The sequence below is a fragment of the Pogoniulus pusillus genome, chromosome 2, assembly GCF_015220805.1.
Source record: "Pogoniulus pusillus isolate bPogPus1 chromosome 2, bPogPus1.pri, whole genome shotgun sequence".
Lineage (NCBI taxonomy): Eukaryota > Metazoa > Chordata > Aves > Piciformes > Lybiidae > Pogoniulus > Pogoniulus pusillus.
In genome coordinates this window covers 8648107-8671276 of record NC_087265.1, presented here as the reverse complement: position 1 = coordinate 8671276, position 23170 = coordinate 8648107, and the positions used below count along the sequence as shown (strand labels likewise).

The 23170-nt window shown below is 44.5% G+C and overlaps 1 protein-coding gene across 4 annotated transcripts in view; it reads left to right on the top strand.

The window, feature by feature from the left end:
* Nucleotides 1-2430: 2430 nt before the first annotated feature.
* Nucleotides 2431-23170, top strand: part of THSD7B (thrombospondin type 1 domain containing 7B) — a 427787-nt gene continuing 407047 nt past the window's right edge. Inside the window, exon 1 of one of the 4 annotated variants that reach the window (XM_064155654.1) lies at nucleotides 2431-2525. The gene's annotated coding sequence lies outside the window, so the exon portion shown is untranslated. The other 3 variants (XM_064155664.1, XM_064155685.1, XM_064155645.1) reach the window with 3 other exon arrangements.

Genomic DNA, 23170 nt, shown 5'->3' with positions numbered 1-23170 from the left:
GCTCTCTAACCTGGAAAACATCTGAGAGAAAAACTTTTCTACAACAAATTGTCTTCAAGGATGTGTTTCTGCTTTGACAATACAACTTTTCTCACAAAACTTTGTTTGTAATGTTTCTTACCAGATGGAGCTCAATCTCTGATGGTCTTTCCTTCCCCAGTAAACTTCCAGGATGATTCCTGATAATTTGCAGGCTCAGAGGAAGGCCACAGAGATGATCAGAGGGCTGGAGCACCTCTGCTTTGAAGACAGGCTGAAAATATTTGAGGTGTTCAGCCTGGAGAAGAGAAGGCTCTAGGAAGATCTTGTAGGTACATTTCCATATCTGATAGGGGCCTACAGGAAGTCTGGGGAAGGACTCTTTAAAAGGACTTGTATCAAAAGGATGAGGGGCAATGGTTTTAAACTGCAGCATGGTGGATTCAGGCTGGACATAAGGAGGAATTTCTTTACAGTAAGAGTGGTGAAATAATGGATCAGGTTGCCTAGGGATGTTGTTGAGGCCCCATCCCTGGAGACATTAATGATCAGGCTTGATGTGGCCCTGGGTAGCCTGTTTGCTGCAGGAGGGTTGGACAAAATGACCTTTGAAAGTCCCTTCCAACCAAATGCAAGCTGTGAATCTGTGAACTCATGAAAGCAATGGTCAGGACTGAACCTGGAAGCAGGAAACTTGTGTTGCAGTCTCTGATCTGGTTTTCATGCCTTATGGCAAGTACCACCACATTTCTCAGCCTTCGTTTCTACTCTGCTGTCTTCTTGCTATTGTAAGATAAAAGGTATCTGAGGCAGGAAGACTTGCTTATTATACAGAACCAGAAGTTCTGGTTTCATCTGGAATCTGTAGATGCTATCCACAATCCCTGCATTAGGATTTACCAGTCTGTAATATTTCTGTGAAGAAAAAATAAAATGAGAAACAGGAGCGACACAAACGTGTCCATTAAAACATTACAGACATTGTTCTTGTTGAATGGAAAACGCCTGGGGAGCTAATTTTCAGAGCCTGAATAGGTTATCCCTGGGGTACAGTGTCAGTGCAAAGGTCACATATTAGTCTTCGAGGACCTGATTGTCATTTGTTTTTACCAGCCTCTTATCAGTGCAGTTATTTCTCATTTTCAGTAGCCGTAATTAGTTTCATACTCCACATAATGTGAGAACTAACTTGAACAAGGCAGAAGCAAGAACTGTGTGAAAGCCTGGAATAAGTACTGTAATTTCGTTGTGCATACAGTCATCTGGTGCTTGCCAAGTGGGATACATGCATTAATATTTCCTGAGAAACACCTAGACTTACTGACGGGGCATATAAAAAAGTGTTGGTTGTGTTGCATGACGCCTAGTTGAATTTCTAACCGGTGCAGGTAAACTAAACTGAGATCATTCACTCTGTGTATTTAAAAAGTGATGGATTCAGTATCCACCCTGCCTCCTCTTCCTGCAATCAATACATGTTCCCTCCCTGATCGAGGGCTTCAGCCTGTTTGGTGATCCCTCGCACTAATTAAATTCCTGAAAATATGACTTAGATGACTTTGAAAGTCAATGGGGCTAATGCTCCTCGGGCTGAGCTTGTCGAGAGTGTATTAGTGATTATCTGGGGCTGTTAGGGAAGCACTGGAAGTGTCCTCCGCTCGGCACAGCGAACAGGATTAGGAGAGTGGTGAAAAATGCAGCTGGGAGTTTGGTGCGGGCTAAATACACAATTAAACCGCTGTATTGACTCATTTTGGAGAGCTACTGTGTTTTAATAAGATATGTGGGAATCTCGACCTCTTTATTTAACAGTGTAAGAAGTAACTTTCCATGGGTTTTAGACCTCCATGAGGCTGGCAGCCGGACGCGGCATTAGAGCCAGGAGCAGTGGCTGGATGGTGAAGCAGGAACGGGCGAGAACGCAGGCACGGAGGACACTGTTGGGGCTGGGGAAACCCGGAGGGGTTCACTCCCGCTCTTCAACTGGCACCGCCACACCGGTCGGACTGCCCGCTGAAGCCGCTCCGTTTCACTGACAGCGGCGTCCTGCCTTGTACCGTCCTTCCTCGTTCGGCCGTTCTGTCCCGTCCCATGCTTCCGCCCCTCACACCGCCCCGCTGTCCAGTCCCATTCCACGCTCCCTCCCTTTCACACCGCCATCCTGTCCCGTTATATCCTGTCTCTGCCTCACATCGCTGTCTTGACCCATTCCGTCCTCTCCCAGCCTCACACCGCTGCCTTGTCTTGTTTTGCCTTGCTCCGTCCCGCTCCGTCCCGTCCTCCTTCACGCCGCCGTCCTGCCTTTTCCCCCTCACACTGCCGTTCCTCCTTCTCGCCCCTACTCCTCCGCCCACCCCGCCGCCGCCCGGCAGAGGGCGTCCTGCGGTTCCCCGCCGCAGCGGCGCGGAGCGGAGCGGCGCGGCGCGGATCGCTGGCTGGCGGTGGCCGTGCCGGGATGGGCGGGCTGCCGCTGCCGCACCTCCATCTTCGCTCCGCCCGCGGCAGCGCGCCGCCGCCGCGCCCCTCCGCGCTGCGGGGCTGAGCGGGTGAGTGCGCGCCCCTCCCGCGGGAGCGGCCGGCGCCGCCCCGCCTCGCCCGCCCGGGCTCGCCCGCGGCGCCGGCACCGCAGACCTCCCCGCCGCAGCGGACCGCGCCGGGTTCCATGTCGCGCCCCGGGCTGCGAGGAGGTGCGGCCGCCCCGGTGCCGAGGGAGCGGGTGGGTCCGGGACGTGCGGGGATGGGGCGGGTGGATCCGCGCGGGAGAAGTTGCTGTGTTTTTTAGGACCGCCTCGGCTGGGATTCCGGGGCTGGCTCCGGGACTGGGGAGTCCGCACTCGCCGGCCCCGGCTCCTCCGAGGTTTGGTGGTGGGGAGGGCGGGTGCTCTGCGGGAGGCGCGGGGGTAAGGTTTGCGAGCACCGCCGCCGCCGTGACACAGATGAAGTTCTCGTGGATATCGTGGACTTGGGGAGCCGCAGCTGCGCCGGCATCGCCTACTGGGCTCGGTGAGGGAACTGCCCTCAACTCCGCTCTGCCGGGGAGCGTTTAAAAGTAGCAGGGATTCTGCTGACCGAGCCGGCTTCTCTGGGGCTCTGCTTTCTGTCGCGCAGGGCGGCATTTCAAACCGCACTTTGTCACCCACCCACCTTCAGTTACGGCACTGAGGTGTGTTTGAGGTGGCTCTTGCCCTCCATCGACTACTCTGTGGGTGATTTTAAATTTTAAGTAAGGCACTCTGTTACGCTTCCTCCTTATAACCATTCCTTACTTTGAACGTTCATTCTTAATTTGTCATGCTTGTGCTCTTATTTATTGTGTGTAGTGTTATTCATCCAAGGTCACACCGAGCAGAGTTTGGACTTTATTTATGTGGAGATATGAATGAGGACTAGCTGTAGACATGTTCTCGCCTCCTCCTCCCTCCTTCCCTCCCACTCATGTGCCTGCTTGAGCGTTTCTGGAGAAGGCTTGTAAAAGAATAGATGAGGGTCGTAATAGCCCTTGCTGACCGCTGCCTCCAGCTATCTTGTATAATTGAAACGTATTGTTTAATTCCTCTAATGAAAACAAAATAGCAGTGTAAAGAATTGATTTCCTGAGAATGTCATTTTGGATGGAAGCCGTGCAGGGGATGTCTGTGTTGTGTGGGTGGGATAACGTGGTGAGTGGGATAAATGTACCCACCGGGACAGGGTGTCAATGAAAGTATATCACAGGGGACAGCGGTGGCTGAAGGAGCTGCTGTTCTTTGTGCCCTGCGACACGCAGGTGTTCAGCTTGCATCACAAAATCATCAAACTTTAAGGAAACGGATTAAAAAAGTGAAGACTTTAGGTTCTGAAGAGATTTCAGTGGAGATTAAGTAATGCCATGTCAAAGGTGAAGGAGTTGTGGTTGAAGTGAGGTGCTTGAGTGCAGTACAGCTTATGAAAGAAGATGGGCATGGATACGTCCAGGGTGCAATATGTGTGTAGTGCTGCACATTGGCTTGGCTGGATCATGGGGATGTGACCAGCTCAGAATGCAGAACATCCCATCTGTGCAGGAGAAAGCTCCTGGTGTTAAGTGATAAATTTTCCTAAGGATGGAAACAGAGAAATTATGTGTCTCCTTGTGCCTGAACACTTGCCCAGTTGGCTGTAGAGCACTGTGGAAGGTCCTGCTTTAACTGATGTGAACATCAACGAGAGGAGCACGATCCTGCCGTAAGTCCTGACAATTTTACTACTTTCTTTGGTAGGACTAGATAAAGTTGTGCTTTTGATGACTACAGAAAGCTTTTAGATGCTGTTCTCGACAGTGCCTTCTCTGCAAAATCAGGAGGTTGCACTTTCTGGTTTTGTATCTCAGTTCTGTGAGGGGAAGCTGTGTCTGATCTTCGTACATGAAAACAGATTTTTTTTCCCCAGATTGCAGCATTTAAAAGCATTTTCTGAAGACTCAGAAATAAACGGCACTCATTGGTAGGGTTCTCTTTTGCTTTGCTGTGGTGGTGTTTCAGAGATCCCATTTCACTCTGGTAATGGAAGACCAGAAGAGCTGTTGAGCTCCGTCTCTATGCATTAGGGTAGGTGGTTGATTTGCACCCTGGGGCCATATTATCTGCTATTTCATTACTTCTGGATCAGTAATGATATTCAGGAAAACTGTATTTGTAGTGACTGCTTTCTAGGGACATCTCTTCACTAGAAAGCCTTACCGATAAGGATTGCACTGATGCATGTTTGCTGAGACTCTGATCTGGTAGGAGGCACTCAGGCTGCTGGTTTTACCTGCCTTTGGTGGCACAGAAGTTCTAGGGTTTGCAAGTAAGAAGCGGGGATTCCCATGGGTCTCCTTCCACTTTGATTTTTCTTTTTACCCTCTGACTAGTATCCAGTCTCTTACATCTTGCCCTTAGACAGATGAACAGAACTTTCAGACCTGTTTTTAGACACTTGCTCCTTCTGTATTTGGACACAGCAGCAAATATCCCAGTGGCGGGTAGTAGAGGAGAAGCACGTTAGGAGTGTGAGCTGGAGCAGGTGAAACATGTCAGATGCTGCAGGTAGGCTGTGCCAAGCTTGCTGCTGGATAACAGCACAAAGTTAGTGATGGAGGAGCGGTTTGGGGGAGTGGAAAGATCAAGGGGTAGTTGCACTTGGAGAGCTTTTTATTCCCTGTTGCTGTTGGTAGGTGGGCAGGGGGGGTTGTGGTGGAAAATGTGCTGTGATGAGAATGGTCCTGTCCAGGTGTCCAAGGCAACTAAGCTCATCTGGCTGTGCAGGTTGTGAGCAAAGAGTGGGGTAAGAAAAAACATAGAAATCAGCAAAACACCCTGAAGCCCTGAGCTGACAATGCTGCACTGACAACATGAATAGCTGTGCCTGCATCCCTATAACTTCGCAGAGAGGGATTATGAAAGATAAGCAACAGGGATGCTATTGCAGATTAAAGAGGTGATGGGAATGCCTTCAGGCTGTTGCTCTCAGAGGTAAGTTCTCCATGTTCTGTGAGAGGTATAGGTTGTGCTTCAGTGGTGGGTACTGTGCCAGGGCTTGATGTTTTTGATGGGCTGGATGGGGGAAAACGGAAGCCTGTCTACTCAAGTTGCTTGATGTAAAGGTGATTCTGGGAACTTCTCAGGGCATTTTGTAGGTGAGAGAAACTGTCCTGATGGACTACCTCAAAGTACTTAAAAAGTATGTTCATGTTGTCAATTGGCAGGAACTTCCTTGAATTTCTGGGGTTTATATTTCAGTATGGTGAGGCAAAAGCATTGTTTCTACAAATTTAACTGCTTCCTTGTTTAGTAGCACAACAGAAAAGGGAAATTTGTCTTGTCCTGGCTGCAGTTCGCAGGCTCCTGTGCTATCAGTGTGGCTGAGGAAAGGGAGTGCGCTGGGACTGCCTATAGGTGAGAGCCTGTGCGATTTGCTTGCAAGCCAGACAAGTTAAGAAGCTTTGGGTGGGCTGTCTTGCTTTGTTGTAATTGAGATTGATGATACAACAGAATCGGTCTTCCTCTCCAAAAATCTCTGTGTTGTCATGATGGGTTGCTCAGTGTGTTCTGGGTCCTTCCCTGCCATGAGGTTTTGTCCATGTATCACTCCAGCTCTTTACCTGAGCTTTGAACATCTTCATTTATTACTGAGATAGCATTCCAGATATTGGTAAAGCTACTTTCTCTGTTGCTTGCCCCAAGATCATGTGCTGCGAAATGGAGGTGTGATTGCCAGGATGGCACTGATGGATGCTGAACCCTGTGATGCTCCTTCTGGAAGCTGTGCATCCAGGATGGTGAAGTGGGTACTGCAGTGAGGGAAACAGACAAAGCACCACAGACGAAATAAAGCGTTGCTTATTAGGAAAAAAATAACCCAAAGCAAAGCAGGTATTTGTGCCAGAGGATGAGTTGTGTGGGCTTTTTAAAACCAGGAACTCTGCAGGGAAGGCAGATTTCTCTGCTTGTTCTGTGGGCCTGCAGAGGTTCATCCTCTGAGTCAGTGATGAACCATTCTACCTTCTACATCTAAGCACAAGTGATTGCTGTCTGCAGTCACGTTTTGAGCACAAGAGCCAAAAAGCACTGAAACAAAAAATATTTTTTTTCTCCACCCCCCCTTTCTTTTCTTTTAAAAAGCTTTTTGGTTGCTTCTCTCTTTTCTGTTGAGTTTCTGGCTAATAGTCATATTTTGTGTCTGAAAACAAGCTAGATACTTTACATCAGGGTTGTTTTTGCCTTTTTCTCACCTGCACTCACATAGATGGTTGTTTTGAGAAAGTAAGTGAAATGGGTCAGAAAAGGGAGATTCCAGGACCACTGAGAAAGTGAAGAGAACACTGTATTAAGACGGGGAAAGTCCTATCTGCCTGAGCTGTCTTCATTCTTTCCAGTGGCTTGTGCCTCCTTATACTTGTCTGTTACAGCACTGTCTCCTTTGCCTGGGGCTGGAAGTTGGTTCTCTGTGGGACTGCTGAGCAGAGCCAGGAAGTGTGTGTGATGCATGGTATCCGTGTGTGTGCTGGGCAGCTGCTAGCAGAGATGGAATAACACGCAAGATAATCTGCTGTCCGATACGCGCAGCAGCTCTGATGTCCCTTGCTGATGCAGGCTGCCTGTTGATAAAGGCAGAGCGTGTCAACCTGGTTGCAGTGCAGTAAAGTATGGAAAGTGTTTCAGCTCAGGTGATGTGCACTGAAAGGGTGGTGTGAATGAGGACAGAGGGAAAAGAACTGGTTCTAGAAATGAAGTAACTTTAAAAACTGCTTAAAAACTGTAAGACAGCAAAGATAGTCACCCCCCTGTTGCTTTCCCCTTGCAGAAAAAGGGTATTCTGGAGGTGAATAGTAGGTATTTTTGAAAGATTTGAGAGAGTCTAAATTCACATGGCAAACTTCTGGTCCCAGTCTTCCTCAGAGTGAGGGGGCACTCCTTGTCTATCTTCAGATTGCCAAGAACAGACAGGAAGGGGCTGCGTGTCATTTGCCTCTTTCAAACTGGTGCAGCCTTCCAAAAGAAAGAGCAGATAAAATAATCTCTTCAGTTGTATAATTGTGACCATCTCTGATCCATCTCTCGCAGTAGTTTGTAATTCATATTGGTGTTCTTCAGCACATGGCGAGAGCGGGGTGGGTTTCTGTCTGCTGTATTGTGAGCAGGAGGTTGTGAAGGCTGTTACTTGCCATAGCAGTATAGGATGTATAAGAATATATGAATAGATATATTAATTGTCCATTTCAACTTTCCAATTCTTCAGTCCTTTATATGTGAGCATTATTGTTTTGCTCCATTTGGAGCAACAGACCAATCTGTCTGCCCATTAACCCACAACATAGGTGTACGACAGGACTGTGCTATTCAGGCTTCGGATAGAGGCTTTTATCTTTGGTTTAGCAGAGAGGCTGGAGCAGATGATCTTCAGAGGTCCATTCAAATCCCTGCCAGCCTGTGATTCTGTGATGAGCACTTACTCTCGTCGAACTGTTGGGTTTTCATTGCAAAATTGCTGTCAGCAGATAGTAGAGAGCAGAGCAATGAGGCTGAGGATGCTGTAGTATGGGGATAATGACTTCTGGGGATTAACATTTGCCTTCTGAGATACTCAGGAAACTGTAGGCTGCAACTGATTAAGGCCCTGTAATTAATTTCACGTATCTGTAGTAAACACGATACACAGCTTCAGCAAAGGCGAGAGCAGCAGATTTGGTGATTGCAACTGCCTCAAGCAATGACGCACAGTTTAGGCAGCAACAGTTTTAAGTGTGTAGTATTCATTCAGGAACGAAAACTTAAGTGGTGGGAGGCTTGACAGACATAGCAAACTTTGTTTTACAAAGCCATCCTAATAGAAACACACAGAATAGGATTTCTTCTGGGTTGTTTTGATTTCTTCTTGGTTGTTGGTTTTTTTGTGTGTGTGTGTTTTGCTGTTTCAAAATTCATCTGTGTTCCATCTTGTGAAATGTTATGAAACAGTCAGGAAACAAAAACCTGTCCTGTGTAGGAATATGCATTGAATGGAATTAAATTACAGTTAATAAAACAGAGAATATGCACACAGGAAACATGTGATGGATGAAGTGCAACCTGAAGATGTAGCACAATAAAGGTTGAGTGCAATTCAGCCACTAATGAATGGGGTTAAAACTTGTGTTTGTGAGCAAGGGAGGCTTTCCACAGGGATGGAATCTGTTTTGTGACTGGCGTTTTGTCTCCAGTGGGTTGAAGCAGAGCTCTCTTCCAGAGACTTCCCGAAGCTCAGCACGGGTGATTTGTATTCTCCTGGAGAGTAATTTGTCAGGAGATGAACAGCAATATGCTCTGTGTTTGCTGGAACCGCAGAGAAAAGCCCAGTTAAAAGACTTATTTTTTGGGGTAATTTGTAAACTTTCCATCAAAAAAAAAAAAAAAAAAAGGGAAAGAAAAAAGAAAAACTCATAAATGCCTCCTCTCGGCCTGCATTTTTTTCCATCTCAAGTACTTATGTGGCAAGTTCAGGTGCAGCATAGAATGGAGTGCCAGGAGCCAACAGCGTGCCCAGGTGGCCAGGAGACCCAATGGCATCCTGGCATGTATCAGGAACAGTGTGGCCAGTAGGACAAGGGAGGTTATTCTGCCCCTGTACTCAGCACTGGTCAGGCCACACCTTGAGTACTGTGTCCAGTTCTGGACTTCTCAATTGAAGAGAGATGTTGAGGTGCTGGAATGTGTCCAGAGAAGGGTGACAAAGCTGGTGAGGGGCCTGGAACACAAACCCTGTGAGGAGAGGCTGAGGGATCTGGGGTTGTTTAGCCTGGAGAAGAGGAGGCTCAGAGGTGACTTCATTGCTGTCTACAACTACCTGAAGGGAGGCTGCAGCCAGGTGGGGATTGGTCTCTTCTGCCAGGCAACCAGCAACAGAACAAAGGGACACAGTCTCAAGTTGTGCCAGGGGAGGTCTAGGCTGGATGTTAGGAGGAAGTTGTTGGCAGAGAGAGTGATTGGCATTGGAATGGGCTGCCCAGGGAGGTGGAGTCACCATCCCTGGAGATGTTCAAGAAAAGACTGGATGGGGCACTTAGTGCCATGGTCTAGTTGACTGGATAGGGCTGGGTGCTAGGTTGGACTGGATAATCTTGGAGGTCTCTTCCAACCTGGTTGATTCTATGACAGAGTTTGGTTTCTGGAGAGCATAGTGCCACTGAAAGATCACTGTTTCAGAGGAAGTAAACTGAACTGGGAACTTGCTGAACTGGTCTGAAGATTACCAGATTTCATTATAGTTTTTTCCCCAAAACAAGCAATACTTTTTTCAGGAATAAAACTTGGTTGCCTCCAAGTGAAACCTTTAGTGTTGCTTTCTAGCAGAAGCAGAAAGAAAATAAGTATTCAGCTCTTGGTCAGTTCTTTTGTTCTGTTGGGATGTGTGGGGTGTGTGATTTGTTCATGTTGGTTTATTTGGTGTGGGTTTTTCCCCCCCCATTCCCCCTCCACCCAGTATTTTCTGTTTAACAGAGAAGCTCATTGAACTCCAGGTCCAACACTGAGAGCATTGATGATTATTGTCTTCCTGTTACTTCTGCTTTGGTCTTGAGCTGGGAATGAGCCTCTTTTCATCTAAATTAGGTATTGAACACATACATCGGGTAGAGTGGTTCTCAAACGGGTTGCTTTCTGCGGATTTTGTTAACCCTTCTCAGTTCTAGATGATGCTCTGGTTCATTTTCTGTGTTTCTTTGGACTTCAAGACTGGCATTTGATGAGAGAGGATTTCTTCGCAGAGATCACTGCAGTACCTTCTTATTTTGTCTTGTTTTGCCTAACAAGGGGACATGTGAAATGAATCTGAGATGTTTGGTCACTATATTGAAATGATCAAGAAAAATGTGACTGGGACAATGTATTGCACTGAAGCTAACCTGGTGGAAGAATGAGCAAATATAGAGAAGCTTTAGAAGCTGACAGAGTGCGGTGAGATAAATGTGTGTGGTTTATAGAAAGGAAAACAGTCGAATGTGTTTAAAATAAGAGAAAATTGCTCCTACTAGGCAGTTTGCAAAGATGGTGAAAATTTGGCGTTGGGACCTGGGAAAAGGGATGTGTGACTGACAGCCCGGAGATGGTGGCAATTTGGAACAGAGATATGATATGATGGGACAGAGTTTTGGTGAGTGCAAACGAGAAAGAGGAGAGGCAAACGAGTGAGCTGGTGTCAAGAAAGCAAATGGATTGAAGCCTCTGAATGACAAGGAAGGAAGAAAAGATGTGAAAAAGACATGATGCAGCTTCGATTTTAGTGAGCTGCAACAAAAAGGAATGTTTTGTGTCACTCTGACCACGATGAAAATAGGAACTTGAAAGGCGAGGAGAAACTTTAATGAACAAACAAGATGGAGACAGAAATGATGGAAACATGTCAAGGTTTGCCTTTTCCCTTAAAATATAAACCCCCTTATTTCCACCCTTCCTAAAGCAAATATTCCCCTCACCTCCCCCTTTTATATATTTGGGCACATCAGTGGCAATATATCATGTCAAATTCATTTGATATCTCTGCTTACATGATGTCTAATTTTGGCAGGAAGTATAACACTAATTAGATTTACTGTCAAGTTGATTGCCTCTTCCTTGCACAGTGCTAGCTGAGCCTGGCTCGATCTGTGTTTAAATAGGTGTAACTTTTCCCCCGGCTATTTGGAAGAGTCTTGGCTGTGGAATAGTCTTTCTCTGGGTCTAGAGATGTGTTGGCTTGTCAGTCTTTCAGATGAGATGTAACAACTTTCATATCAGGAAGGGTTTAATGCAAAAAGGTATTGATGGGCTAGAATTGTCAGATCTGGGTTGGTTATTTTATTTCACTTTTTAATTAGAGAGTTTGGGAGAGGATGGGATGTATCTGAGTCTTCTTAAGATGTGTGTAAAGTATTTGGCACCTTGTAAAAAGGCAGCAGACATTAATTACACTTGGAAAAGAAAATGCAGGATGTCTTCCTGGGGCAGTTCTGCAAATGACATGCTTTGTTGGTTTTCTAGTTATCAGCCTCTGCATTTGGCAGTTTAAAAATACAAATTGGATGAAGACAACAAATAATGAATATGTTGTTTTGATTTTTGGGTGCTCCTTCTGACTTACTGAAAGAGGCAACAGGGAAGCTGGGTAAATAATTTTAAGGAGAAGAAAGTAGGGCAGGAAGGCTGAGTGGGGAGTGGTGTTAGCAGCAATGGATAAAAGAAGTGGAACATAGCATTGTGGCTTTGTGAAAATAATCACAACAATAGTCACTCTTTTGCAGAGGATGGTGAGGAGGAATTCAGTATGGGATGCAAAACTTTCTGGAGTTATGAAGGCATTTTCACAGTGATTCGACAAAATACCTCTGGAAGGCAGAGAACTGAAGTGATTTGGTAGGGCAGGCAGAATTTGGGAAGCATCTGGTCCTGCAGAGGAGCACATCTGGCAGTGAAAACTTTGGGAATTAGATTTCCAGAACTGACTTCAATTTGAGGTTAGGATTAATGCCTGTCTGCCTTTAGGAAGACACAAATAGTTACTATTTTCTGCTAAACTTGAAAAGAAAAATCCAAATAACACTACTGGGACTGAGAGCTAAAGGTCAGAAACTTTGAATAGCAGCATTAATTGCTCTCTTTATAGGATATAAAGGATCAGAGTCTTTAAGGGCTTGCCTAAGGATGAGAGCAGCTTAATGCCACTAAGTGATGATACAGCAAGACTCAAAAAAGAGGAGGAAAGGCAGTTTTTTCCCTTGTTACTCCAGAGTAAGATCAGCATACTAGTAACTCGGCTATTAACTACATCTGAAGTTCTGCCACATTACTTTCAGTCGTGTGCTGTGTTTAATACTTTCTATTCCACTGTGCCTGATCAAGCTTCAAGAAATACTAGCAGCAGGATTATGTGTTGCAGTGCATGTTGGATTACCTGGGGCCCATCCAGTGCAGAGAACTTTTCCCAGTGTTTATAACTTTGGTTGAGTCTCTGCCAGGTCATTATTGCAGCCTTTCAGTGAATGATGCCACACTTGATTTGCCATCTTTGTCATCTCCAGGTTTGCATCTTTATGACTGCAAATTATGCTCCATTCTCTTAGGCAACGTTTTAATGTTATAGACTCCTTTTAAAAAGATAGAGTGGCTTAGAATATGTGAATTATCTTATGCATGGCTCCTACTGTCTTGCTGAGCTCTTATTGTTGGTTCAGGCTATATTGGAGAAATGTAAACATTGAGGACATCAGTGATATGTGCTAGAACTTGCCCTTGGACTGGATTATGGTTTTTTGTCATGGCAATAATTTTTAAGAAACTTGGATTTCCACACCTGCCTGTAAGATTCTGTATCACACAGTACACACAGTATCACAGTATCATCAGGGTTGGAAGAGACCTCACAGATCATCAAGTCCAACCCTTTACCACAGAGCTCAAGGCTAGACCATGGCACCAAGTGCCACGTCCAACCTTGCCTTGAACAGCTCCAGGGACGGCGACTCCACCACCTCCCCGGGCAGCCCATTCCAGTGCCCAATGACTCTCTCAGTGAAGAACTTTCTCCTCACCTCGACCCTAAATTTCCCCTGGCGCAGCCTGAGGCTGTGTCCTCTCATTCTGGCTCTGGCCACCTGAGAGAAGAGAGCAACCTCCCCCTGGCCACAACCTCCCCTCAGGTAGTTGTAGACAGCAATAAGGTCAGCCCTGAGCCTCCTCTTCTCCAGGCTAACCAATCCCAGCTCCCTCAGCCTCTCCTCGTAGGGCTGTGCTCAAGGCCTCTCCCCAGCCTCGTTGCCCTTCTCTGGACATGCTCAAGCATCTCAATGTCCCTCCTAAACTGGGGGGCCCAGAACTGAACACAGCACTCAAGGTGTGGTCTAACCAGTGCAGAGTACAGGGGCAGAATGACCTCCCTGCTCCTGCTGACCACACCATTCCTGATGCAGGCCAGGATGCCACTGGCTCTCTTGGCCACCTGGGCACACTTCATTATCATGATAATGAAGCTGTTTCTGCTTTCCTTCTCTCACTAACATATTCAGAAGATTACTCTGCATGCTTATTCGTGCAAGGAAAGGTTTTGGAAACCCAAAGTTTCCCAGTGTTGCAGAAACAAATGAAAAGCTTTGTTGTGTCTACAGTGATGTTTGCAAGAGAATCCTCGTTGTAAAAGGCATTGCTGAAAGTGTTGTTTGGCTTCCCTCGCTCCTGAAATGCTTTTTGTCTCCCTTACTGTGTCCTTTAGAAAAAACTCCCTTGTCTTTAGGCGATAATGAGAGCTGTGAGGCAAGTATCATAATTTGCAAATAAGAATGTTTGTTAAATATTTAAATAGGTTTAGCTTCGTAACCACAGGTGGCAGCTTCCCCCTTCTCTCCTCTTGATTTCAGATGCGCTTGTTGATGATCTGTGGAAAAATAATTTAGATTTGGCTTTTGTTCAGTTAAGAAAAAAAATGTGCTTGCCTGCTGACTGCCTTTTAGGCTGTTACCAGGAGTTTGGCTTCACTGGGGTGGTTTGTAGAGTTTTTAAGCAAATCCTGTTGGACTGTGTAATGATGTATTTGGGTTAAGTGTCCTCCCTGTTGCATATTGTACAGGAAAATGTGTTCTCTGTTCGTCTGGTAGGTAGTGGTATAGGATAGATTTTCACAGGATGTTAGGGGTTGGAAGGGACCCAAGGAGGTCATTCAGTCCAATCCCCCTGCCAGAGCAGGACCACACAATCTAGCTCAGGTCACAGAGGAACAGATCCAGACAGGCCTTGAAAGGCTTCAGAGAAGGAGACTCCACAGCCTCTCTGGAGAGCCTGTTCCAGCTCTGTGACCCTTACAGTAAAGAAGCTCCCTCCTGTGTTGAGGTAGAACCTCCTGTGCTGCAACTTCCACCCATGTTTTGTTTGCTTTTGAAACACCAGGAGTCTCTGAGGCAGTTCTATTAAATTCTAGGTAAGTCAAGGGAGAGAAGGAAAAGGAAACTCACCCTCTCCCTCTTCCCTGCTCAATCTGAGGCCGGGCTTAGGTGAAATGTGTGTGAAGGTAATGACTATAAGGAACTTCAGGTGCTGATAATCTTGGACGTTCTGTGGTAAAACATGAGGTTGCATACAAAAAAAAAAAAGATTAAAAACTTGTTTCCAAAGGAAAATACTTCAAACTCTAGCAGAGTGTCCTTAGTGTCACTGGACACTGGAATGGGCTGCCCAGGGAGGTGGTGGAGTCGCCGTCCCTGGGGCCGTTCAAGGCAGGATTGGACGTGGCACTTGGTGCCATGGTCTAGCCTTGAGCTCTGTGGTAAAGGGTTGGACTTGATGATCTGTGAGGTCTCTTCCAACTCTGATAATACTGTGATACTGTGACTACCAAAGTGATCTGGATTTTTGCATTTTTATCTCTTGGTAGTTTTAGGAGTTCTACAAGGATGGTGTGGGCTTGCTTATTGAATTGAATAAGGATAAGGAAGGGAAACACTTAAATGTGAACTCAACTTGATATACTTGAGGTATTTCATTGTAGAAAGCATACTACAAAGAAATGATCTCATGTTGGGCAGAGTCAAGACTTACATGCTCAGGATGGACAGTGAAGATCCCATTAGGCAGATGCTCAAGGTTTGACGTTCCCACTATGGACTGGATTTTCATACTTACAATATCTGCAAATACACTTAATATAAAATATTTGCATTTGGATTCAAATCCCCCAAAATAAATAGCTGCAGGTTGAAATACTGGCAGCCTAGCAGTGTATTTAAGCTTGCTCTGTAGACTACTATTACATTTGTTTGCTATCTAGGGATGCTGCTGGCAGAGCTAAAAACCTCTGAGCTGATTGTTATCAAGCTTTTAAAAGGAGTAGCAAAGTATGAGTGTCAAATTCTGTCTGAAATCTGAACCTCTCTTTTCTTGGTGCTTGTTTGTTTTCTAATGTGAACTTATCTAAAACTTTAAAAAAGGAATACAGTGTAATTAAAACTTCACTCTAGTTATTTCAGCTGTTATTTTTGTCCAGATACTTTTGCAGTGTAATGCTCCTGGTAGCAGAGCTTTTTGTATTCTCCTCAACGGATAAATGATTAATGGTCTCAACACTGCCTTCTGGATCACCTTGTAAGAGGTCTCCTTCATCAATCTGGCAAGGGGATTGTATGGCAGTTTGCACCCTAATTACAGTCCCCAGCTGGGGATGTGCTGCTTAACAGATTACTTGCAGCAGAAGTGCAGTCGACGTAGATATAGATGACCATGGAGTTGTTTGACACCCGGGTGCAAAAATTAGATTTCCTCTCTAGAAAAAAAATCCACTTCATATAAACAGTGCAACAGATAAAAATGTTTAGCTGGAATTAACTCTGTAACTTAAAGGTTTAATAATAACAGCAGTAGTTCTGTGCCTCCATGTTTTCATCTTTTCCCTTCCCTTCTCTTGCAGTCTTATAGATGAAGGCAGTATTGCAAGCCAGAAATTTTATTACCAGCACAAGCATTAAGGTATTCCACAGGGCAAAACAAAAGTGATTTAAAAGGTACTTTTACAGATAATAAGTTTTAACATTGAACAGTTTACCCAGAAGACAAGAGATTATTTCTAGTGGTCTGTCATTATTGTTGGCCTTTTTTTCTGGCTCATTTGTGGTGTAATGCTGCTACTCAATTAAGATGTATTTCAGCAAAAACTATGAACGACAACTGCCCCATTTCCACCAGCCACATCCCTAAGTGTAAAGCTGTGTAACTATTCCTCAGTTGCTGAGAAAAAGTTTATTTAAGGACAAAGGCATGGAGGAAAACTTGCACAGTATCCAGTCAAACACGAAAAACCAAAGCACCCATTCTGTTTTTTATCAAAGGAGAGGATTTTGCCCTTTGGAAGGAGGTAATTGCCAAATAATTTTGCACAGCGAATGTAAAGGGTTAACTCTCCTGGGGGAGTGGTCTTGACCCTGATCCCAGGTGGTTCTGACCCCTCCCCAGGGGTGGGTCTGAAAGCTACCAGGTGTGGTGGTTAGCCCACTCCCACTTCCTCTCTAAGATGGTATAAAAGCAGGGAAACTTCTAGGTTTTTCGCTCTCTGCCTCCTGCTTGCTGGTCTCACCGTGCTGTTTGCTGCTGCTATTTGTTTTGCCATGTGGCCGTGACCCACGAGGTGGACAAGCCTATTGCCATCACATCTGGTAGTATTTATATACCTTGTACCTTGTTTTCCCTTTACCTTTTGTCACTTCCCTACCTCAAATACCTTTTATTTATTGTTAACTTTTTCTTCTTTTAACTTCCAAATCGAAGTGAGATTGTTTATTTGGGTGTGCTTACCTTTCCTCTCTCTACATCTAATTCCTTTTCTTTGGGAAAGAAGGGGGAAGAGGGAAAGGCATCCTATAAATTGTTCTTGGTTCTATTAACTATATTGGAGCCTCTGGGAAATTTAAATTAGAACTGAGACAACATATCAGTGTTGTAGTGGTCATCATTGCTAAAGCAGATAACATGATGAGTATCTTGGCAACCTGGAGAAAAAAAAAACCATGTTTTTTTCTTTAATGGTAATTTATTTTCATGACTTCTTAAAAAAAGGTTATTAAAAGTGCTTAGGTTCATCTGGGCACTGACAACTTCCCACTGGATGATATGTACTTGAGGGATAAAGGCAGTGAATGGGGGCATCAGTAGATGGAGGCGGGAGAAAATTTGCCCTCTTTATGCTTATACTCTGAACTCAAAGAATGGTCAGGATTAGTGTTTGTGTTTTAGGACAGTAGAAACCTTCAGTTGTGCTGTGGCTGCTGTGAAGGTGTGGGTGTCTAGGTTTCACTTCATCTAACTGGAGAAAGAGAGAAAAACACACCTGAGCCTTGCTCCTTGATGAAAAAGTAGTTGAATGTACTTCACCTGTGTTTGAGTGCTGTGGAATAGCAGCATGTGTTTGGAGTTTTGTATCCATCTGTTCTCTCAACTATGAACAGAAGCTGATAGGTGTGTGTAAAGTGGGAATTTATCACTGCCTTGTCTTAGATTTGGAAGAAAATCTCCTCTGAAGTTTTTACTCCTGGAGATGTTCAGATAATGGTTGGTTACAGTGCATTTGCTCTTTGTGATTTCATTCCCCATGAGAAATGGAGGAGTTAAACCTAGAATTGTTATATTATCTGGAAATGGTATGCACTGTCATTGGAAGGGCTGTGGTTTCTTTGACCCGGGTCTGTGATCAGTTGAGACTTGTGGCTCTTCCATGATTGATTTGTTCGCTGAGCTCCCATCGAAAGCACACAGTCCTTCCATGCCCAGCCTCTCAGCTGAAAATTAAAGGCTGGCTGTTTGCCTTCTCTTTACTGTCTTGTTAAAAAGCAGATGCAATATTTCCTTCATATCACTCTTTTGAGTGAGACAGCAACATGGTCTGGTGTTCCTGTGAGCGTTCATCACTCTTTTGTTGTAGAAGCAATTGGAAGCAAATGACCCAGGTTGTTGTTATTACTCATATTTTGTGTTTTTTTCCAGTTCTGTGACTTCAGCTCCTTACTTGAGCTGTGTTGACAGGACGTGAAACACCATATCTTGGTCTGTGGTTGTGCATATTAATTGCCAAGTGAAGCCCTGCCTCTCACTGATCTTGGTTTTCCTTTGGTGTCTCTCTCAGGTGTTGTTCCAGGACAAATGCGTCGTAGGTACTTGAGAGGAAAACATTTTCTCCTAAATTATTTTAGCAAATGGAAGCCCTTTTTTCACTTTGGCTGAAAACTTTGTCTTGGCTGCAAGCCTGAGAGGTTTAAACATTTGCTGTTCCTTTTATCGTTCAAACCTGTGCGGCATATTTTAAGGGAGCTCGCAGTCTGTCAAGTTATTAGAAATCATTACTGTGCCACAGAGTTATTGCATGGGTGTGAAAACAGGTGTTTGTCAAATTCTACCTTCTGGACTGAATATTTTTGATGTTTCAGGAACTTTTATCTGCAGTCAAGCATTGTGCTTTGTATAGGAGAAGGCTTGATTCAGATTATCTGAGCAATCAGGGAGCAGGGATGCGGTTCTGTGATTCATAATTGAAATTTAGCCTTTAGATTAACTTCATTAGTATGCTGCTGAACAGGGACAGGGTGTTAATAAATGGGAAAAAATCCTTCTGGCTTTAAGCACTGAATGCCACCACAGGTCTTTGCAGTTCATTATGAATTTTTTTTACTTTTGCTGTGACAGCACTTTTTTTTGATTTGTCTGTGCTCTTTTTGTCCTAATTCGTGACAGTTGTACAAATACTGCTTTACAGGGAGAAAACAGAGGAAGATTTTATCTAATGTGAGGTTAATCCCAAGTTATCTTCTAGTCAAGTCATGTGTATGAGCTGCTCTGACATCAAGAAGAGGAACTCTAGAATATAGACTTCAGTTTCCCTTCCAGCTCATAGAATGATGAGTGAAAGAAACCTTAAAAACTTCAGTCATGAGGTAGTAAAAGTGTAAAAAAGGTGTACCTGAGATGGAAAATAGTCAGAATGTGTAAACCAGAAAAGAGAATTTTGTACATTGTTTGTTTCTGAAGATTTATTTATATTTGTATCAGGATTTACTTTAGATCATGGTTAAGCAAAGTGCTCACTAGTACTTGAGCACGTTTTGAAGGTACTTGGGCTTCAGGTAACTTTCTAAAGCTAACCTCCATTACCTCCATTCAAAGAGGAGGAGACTAAGAGATGATATCATTAAAGTTTATAAATACATAAAGGGTGAGTGCCTTGAGGATGGAGCCAGGCTCTGCTGGGTGATGCCCAATGACAGGACAAGGGGCAGTGGGTGGAAGCTGAGGCATAGGAAGTTCCATGTAAAAGTGAGGAAAACTTTCTTCACTGTGAGTTCGACAGAAAACTGAAACAGGCTTCCCAGGGTGGTTGTGGAGTCTGCCTCTCTGGAGATAGTCAAGACCTGCCTCAGTGCAGTCCAGTGTGATCTGCTCTTGGTGCTCCTGCTCTGGCAGGGGTTGGACTGAATGATCTTTCGAGGTGCCTTCCAGCCCTTGACATTCTGTGGTTCTCAGAGAGATGTGTTACTGTAATGCATTGAGCTGTGGTTATCTCTCGGCAGCCCACCCAGGTGCCATCAGTGCAGAAGGAAGTATTCAGACTTCTCCACGTGGAATTTTCTTGCATGAAATAGAAGGCTAATGTAGTTGAACTTAGGCTGCTGATGCTGTAACTCTGAGGATGCTGTTATTGGTTTTATTTGTTAGGCTGCTTTTTTGCAATTTTGTGCAAAGTTTTGTGTGCTTTGCATGGGAACATTTGCATAGATGCTTGTTTGTTAGGCATAAAGAAGTGCTAAGAAGGTAAGTTCAAGAGAAAAATCCTGTGACTAGAGTGGAAGAGAAGATCTTAAGAGGCTTTTGGTTCCTTTCCGTCCTCACAGTTGCTCTTGATGTCTGTAAAACCTGTATCAGAGTATCTTGAGTTGTCTGTGCATGCTCTTCAGTGGAGAGAAGTAAACTTGATGTAATCACCTGTGCTTTGAGGTGGCATGGCATCTGCTTTTGCTTGAAAGTGTTATGAATTTACCTTTTTTTCCCACCTGCATGCAGCCTTGAGGGAAACACAGATTGCTGAATGAAAAAGCACTTCGGTCTCCCAGGCTCAAAAAGTTGGGAGCTGAGTTTGAACTCCTTACGTGAAATCTGTGCAGGTTTGAAGTCTGACTCTGGGGAGCTGAGTGGCTTTCTGCAGCCTAGAATCTGGGGTAAATACACTTGTGATGTTGGAAAGCTTGGAAAAGAATAGTGAAGAGAACAGCAGCAAGTGTGTGTTTGTACTGAGTAGTTATGTTAGTCTCCTTGATTGTGAAAAGGGTAGATTGTGATCTCCTGGCATGTATGAACAGGATATATGTTATACTTCTCCAAAGGGTTTGAACTAGGAGACTGGGCTAAAAAACATCCTCAAAGTTGGGACTTGTGAAAAAATATCTTCTTATAAGGCAGTTTCAGATAGAGACAATGTAATAATTTTTGTTGTTTCCCCCTATAGAAGACCAGTCCTAACCAGCAGAAGTAGTACTCATCCCCAGCTATCTTCATTCTTTCCAAAAGCTACCACAGAATCACAGAGAGATAGGGGTTGGAAGGAACTTCTGGGGAACATCTAGTCCAACCCCCTTGCTAGAGCAAGTTAACCTAGAGCAGGTTGCACAGGACATGTCCAGATGGGTTTGGAAAGTCTCCAGAGAAGGAGATCCACAACCTCTCTGGGCAGTCTGTTCCAGTGCTCTGACACCCTTAAAGTGAAGAAATTTTTCCTTATGTTAATGTGGAACTTCTGTGCTCTAGTTTGAGCCCACTGCTGCTTCTCCTGTCACTGGGCACCACTTGAAAGAGTCTGTCCCCATCCTCGTGACGTTTGCCCCTTAGATATTGATAAGCATTGCTAAGATCCCCCACTCAGTTTTCTCCAGTCTCAACAGCCCCAGGTCTCTCAGACTTTCAGTAGCCTATTTTTAGGCAACCTTGACTTACAATGGACTGTGGGATGGGGGAAGCATGGAAATGTTGCTGGTTACCAGCACTGCAATCAATTTGCAGAAGAAAGAAAGATCCTAGCCTAAAAATATGCCTGAAAAACATTTTTAAACTAATTTGTTTGTTTGTTTTGTTAGCTTTGTTTTCCCCTGGAACACAAAATGTTGATTATATGCTATGCTTCTGAGCAGTACCCAGACTAATAAGATAGTCAGTTTTCAGTGGGGAAGCCTAATCTGTAAGAGCTTTGATTTCTTAGAGAAAGTCACACCCAGAGTAAGAAGAGAGAGGAAAGGAAGTAAATTAGACAACTATGGAATTCAGATAGCATTTAACTGTAGTCCAATAGCAGAAAGTTTAAGTGATGAGCTACCTACTTGAATAGCAAAAGACAAACTCGATCTCCCTCTAATCATTAACATCAAGCTTGATAGATGCCGTGAGAGCAAGCAGAGTTTGTGAGGATACTTAAATAAGGGATGATGAAGGCTTTGCTTCACTTGATGAAGTGGAGCTTCCACTAGGAAATGTCTGAGGGAAGTACATTTCAAAGTCTAAAGAAGTTGAGGGGGGAAAAAAAGTTTCATCTTCAAGAAATCCTTTATGCTACTTTACTTCAGCAACGTGCTGGATAAATGTCATAAATAATTTGCTCTCCAATATTTGAGTCAAATGTGTTTTCTCCAGTGTTTTGTGTAATAGAGAACCTTCCTCATTACCAAAATGTTTCTGTTTATCATGGTCCTTCTGACCTTAGCAGCTCTAGCTGGGGAATGTGTTTAGACTTTGCATGCCCTGAAGACCTGTAGCTCTTCCTGCCAGATTATGGCTGCCCTAAATCAGTAGATCAGTCATGCTGAAAGAGAAGTAATTGTTTCTCTCCAGATTACCTGAGATCATGCTTGATTCAAAACAGTTAAGGCAAAATGCAAAGTAATCATCTGCAAAATTCAAAATACTAAAATCACAAAAGGTGAATTAAGAGCAGGGTAAGTTTAGGTTGGATGTAAGGAAGAAGTTCTTTACAATGAGACTGGTAAAATATTGGAACAGATTTCCCAGAGGTGTGGTTGAGGCCCTGTTGAGTTGGCCTGTCTTCTGGGCTGCATGGGAGAGGGAGAGACACCAGGCTTACACCAGTGTGATGCATAAAGGTCAATCTGTGTATTGAAGCTGAGTGATACCTGTAGAGTGGGGTTTGGTACAGGGGTGTGTACTTTGATAGGCTTACATAGCAGAGATGGGCTGTCCACACGCACAGAGGCAGACCTGACCAACTACCCCTCTTAATCCCCCTTTGCAGCAGTTTAGCCACAACACTGCTTGTTCCCAGGCTGCCCAGCCTGCCTTCCTGCACAGCTCAGACCTGACAGCAGCTTCTCTGCCAGCCTCCCAAGGCCACCCACCTGCAGCTGTGCCTCCTTATCAGTTCAGTTACTCAGTCCTGCTTGCTCTCCTTATTTTCTCAGACTTTTCAGTTCTGCCCAACTCTGCTCAATCCTGTTCAAACTCTGGCAAGGTCCCATCCCTGGAGACATTCAAGATCAGACTCAATGGCCACATGGGCAGCCTGATCTAGTTGGCGATATCCCTGTTGACTGCAGGAGGGGCTGGACAAGATGACCTTTGAGGGTCCCTTCCAACCTAATGCAGTCTGTGAAATGAGACAACCTTCACTTCTCTGTTTTCTGACAAGATTTGTCTAGTTGATATGCTGGAGCCTGTGGTGGTGGAGCATTCCCTCTTGTTTCCTGATGCTTGCCATAGTTGTAACTGGATGTTTTCCTAAGCATGCCTGTGTTTACGGCCAGTCTCTCTCCGAAAGTTTGACAAAAGATGTAGACAAATGTCATCTTTTAACCATAATTGAGGATTATTTTCTTATCCAAGGGTTAGTGTGACCAGTCATCTTAATTAAAATAGAAAATGCTTTATTTCTTCGGGGATCCAAATGTAGATAATTTCCTGTATTAAATTGATTTTTAAACTATTCCTCACCGCAGTAAAGAGTGAAATAATTTTCCTCCATTTCTTTTTTGACTAAGTCTGTGTAAGGTGCCTTCTCTACTTGTAACCTTGTAACATGCTGTCTAGTAACTAGGATACTTAAAATATATTTTGCTTATTACTGGTCCTTGAGTGAGACCATGACATAACAGTAGTTACCTCACTTGGTGTCACCGACCCTGTCCTTATAACCACTACAAATACTCCAATACCTACAGATC